The sequence below is a fragment of the Tamandua tetradactyla genome, chromosome 19 (assembly GCF_023851605.1).
Source record: "Tamandua tetradactyla isolate mTamTet1 chromosome 19, mTamTet1.pri, whole genome shotgun sequence".
NCBI lineage: Eukaryota > Metazoa > Chordata > Mammalia > Pilosa > Myrmecophagidae > Tamandua > Tamandua tetradactyla.
In genome coordinates, this window is record NC_135345.1 from 24,900,975 (window position 1) to 24,904,931 (window position 3,957).

The following is a 3,957-nucleotide window of genomic DNA, read 5'->3' on the forward strand; positions in this document are numbered from 1 at the left end:
TAACAGAGTCTCTTGATAGAAATGAGAAAACAGAAATTTTCAGCAAATAAATAAATTATAAAAGAGAATCAAGTGGAAATCATGGAGCTGAAAAATACAATAAGTGAAATAAAAAGTTTGTTGGTTAGGTTCTTTAGTAGGGTGAAGATGACACAGAATAGAAACAGTGGACTTGATGTCAGATCAACAGGATTTACCCAGTCTGAAAAAATAGAGAGAAAATAGACTGGAAAAAAATGGGCAAAGCCTCAGGGGGCTATCAGACAATAACAAAAGAGCAAACATTCATACCATCAACATCAAAGAAGAAGAAGAGAAAGTGGGTAGGAATGAAAATATTCAAAGAGATAATGACTGAGAACTCTCCAAATTTGGCAAAATTAAGCAAAACTACATTTTCAAGAAGGTAAGCAAACCCCAAATAGGATAAACCTAGAGAAATCCATGCCAAAACACACCATAATTAAATTTTTGAAAACTAAAGACAGAAAAAAAAAATCTTGAAAACAGCCAAAGTGCGACACATTACTCATAAAAGAACATCAATTAAAATTAAAGCAGGCTTCTCATTTGAAATCAGGGAGCCAAGAAGGTAGTGACACATTTTTCAAGTACTGTAAGAAAGAACTGTCACCTGTTAATTCTATATTTGGCAAAAATATCCTTAAGGAATGAAGGAGAAAATAAGACATTCTCTGATAAAGGAATTTGTTGCTAGCAAGCTTGTCCTCAAAGATAGGCTAAAGGAAGTCCTCTAAACAGAAAAGATGATAACAGAAAAAAAATTGGCAGTTTGGGAAAGAAAGAATATTAGAATGATAAAAATAAGAGGAAATGTAGATTATCCTGCTTCTCATTAGTTTAAGTTTAGATCATACTAAGTACTTGACCTAAACCTAAACTATTATTCCATAATATGATGTTGTGTTCCATGTATGTAGAGAAAGTATTTAAGATAATTATATTTTAAAAGTGGAGGGATTAAAGGGACTTAAAGAAGGTAAGGTTTCTGTACCTCACTTGAAGTGGTTAAACATTCACACCAGTAGAATATGATAAGGGACATGTGTATATTGTAATACCTAGAACAAACACTAAGAAAGTTATAAAAATGTTCAAGTTGTACAACTTAATTCTCTGACCACAGTGGAATTAAATCTGAAATCAGTAACAGAAATATCTTTGGGAAACTCTCTACAATTTGAATCTAAAAATATGCTTCTAAATAGCCAAGGGGCCAATGAAGAAGTTAAAATGACATTAGAAAATATGTTGAACTGAATGAAAGTGAAAACACAATATATCAGAATTTGTAAGTTACCCTTAAAGCAGTATTTAGGGAGAAACTTAAGGCAGTAGGCACCTACAATAAAAAAGAAGAAAAATCCCAAATGATTGACCTCAGCTTCTACTTAAGAATTGGAAAAACAAGAGAAAATTAAACTCAAAGTCATCCAGACCCCACAGACCCCCAACAGAGTACATACTGTCTATATACTCTTTCATTTATATGAAACTCTAGAATAGGCAACCTCATCTAAAGAGACAGAGAGCAGATCAATAGTTACTTGGGGATTGGGGCGGGCCGCGGTGGCTCAGCGGGCAAGAGTGCTTGCCTGCCGTGCCGGAGGACCCCGGTTCGATTCCCGGCCCCAGCCCATGTAAAAAACAAACAAACAAACAAAATATAATAAAACAAGAAAATGTTTAAAAATGTTTCCCTTTCTTCCTCCCTTCCTTCCTTCCATCCTTCCTTCCTTCTCTGTCTTTCCTTCCTTTCCTCCCTCTCTCTTTAAAAAAAAAAAAAAAAAATAGTTACTTGGGGATAGGCAGCAAAGAAGGAGAGGAAAGAATGACAAAGGGCACAAGGGAACTTTTTGGAATGATAGATATGCTCACTACCGTAATTGTGGTAATAGTTTCATGGGTGTGTATGTATGTTCAAATTTATCAAATTACATACTGCTTATTGTATGTCAACTATATCTCAATAAACCTGCAAAAAAATTATCAGGGAAAGAAGCTCTCTTTTGGTGGTACTTGGTGCTGTGAGTATGTAAGCCTGAGGCTACTGGAATCCATTATGACATTGTGAGGGAAGAACCTGTTTGAGAGAGAAGCCAACCCAGGGGAAATTAGAATTGAAAAGTGAGAATAAGAACAGATTCTGGCGATCCCTTAAACAGCTGGATCTGGCTGTACCTGAAACATCCTCTGGAATTTTTGCTCCTTGAGACAATACTTCTCTTTGTGTGTGTGTGTGCATGATTAATCTAGTTTGAATTGAGTTTTCTGTGTTACAACTGAAGAAGTCTGTGTAATACTCTGCGGTCAGCCAGACTGAGAACCTTTCTGATCAGCAAATATCTTAGGGAGGGATTCCTTTTTAGGTTATGGGAGCGACTAGAGCAGCCTGTTTTAAAGAAAGGCCTTACACGGTTTGCCTTGTGGTCCTTGGGCCTCGGGGGCCTGAGGGGGAGCCCTTCAATGCTTGTGCACTGGGCTGTTTGGGGGAAAGTCATGGTCAGTTGTGCATCTGCTTCAGAGGAGTATTTTTAGCGGCAAATAGAGTGGTTTGCAAATAAACAAATGCCTGGAACAAATCCAGAGAAGGAGAAAGGCTGCGTGCAGCCCACTGCCAAACTAGGTCAGCCTCAGGCACAACGACTTTTGACAGTTTGCTCCCAAAGGTGACCCACAGGTGCCTGTTCCTTTTCCCACAAATAAACCATCTGTGGTTTGAGAATCACAGGCCTGGCAGAGACTGGGATGCCATGGGCTCCTTTCTCCCCCTACCCCCACTTCCATGGGGGTGTACTCCCACACAACCCGGAACCCTGAGAGGTGAAAATCCCTTCAATTTTACAAAAGGAGCTCTCACAGCTTAGCTCCAGCAGCCATTCCAGGAGATGCAGACTTTTCAAATGGCAAATTTGTGGGTCTAGAAAAGAGAATAACCACTTCAGAGAGAGGCAGACATGACCTCAATTCCCAGCACTGTTGTAGCCCCCAGGGCAAATAACTGGAACTTTCTGAGTCTTCCCAGTTGACTTGTCCCAAAGGATTTAATGATATAATTCCCCAGCACTTAGGAAGCCCTAAGCAGATATGATTTTCCTTTTTTTCTCCTCACCAGACTTCAAGCCTGTTAGTGGTGAGGTACATCATAGTCATCTCTACACCCCTCACACGAATGCCTGTATACCATAAGTGCTCAATACATGTCTGTTGAGAGAATATGTGAATGAATCACATCATCCCATGTTCAATGGCATGGCCTCACAGTCCAACAAAACGAGACTCTGGGGCTCCCTTATTCTGAGGGTCTCTACTTCTGATGCCTCCTTCCAAACTGGCACAAGGCTTCTGTGAGTTTATGGGGCTCCCATTTGTGTTTGCTCCCCTGAGACCTACATGAGGTCAAGGTGCAGGCTTGAAAGTGGAGACTTCAAGAACCTCGTGGGTAGGCCCTGCAAATGAGACTCTGATCACACCAATCCCCTGTCTGGAACCCTCTAGAAACTTTCCCTTGCATTTAGAAAAAAAAAAAAAAATCAAGCCCTTTGCTCCCACCACCAAAGCCTTCATAGCTGGCTGCTGCTTACAGTCCAGCCCTTGTCTTACGGTAATGCTGCCCGCACACTTGCCCAGCATCTCCTTCCTTGCCATGCTTCAAACGCACATGGCCTGCCCTGCCTCCTGCCACTTCCTCAGCCTGAAAAGCTCCACCCTGCTTCATGTGAGGCCGGCTTTTTTGCTCCTTCAAGGTTCTGCCCCCCTACCCTCATTGAATATCTCAACCTCTGAAATAATCTTTGCTCACTTTTGTGTGTTTTTTTTTAAACTGTCTCTCTCTCCCCAACTCAAAGTCTGGTCTATTTTGTTCACCATTTTAACCCTAGTGCTTAGAAGATGGGTGGCATATCGTAAGGCTCAATTCATATTTGTTGAATGAAT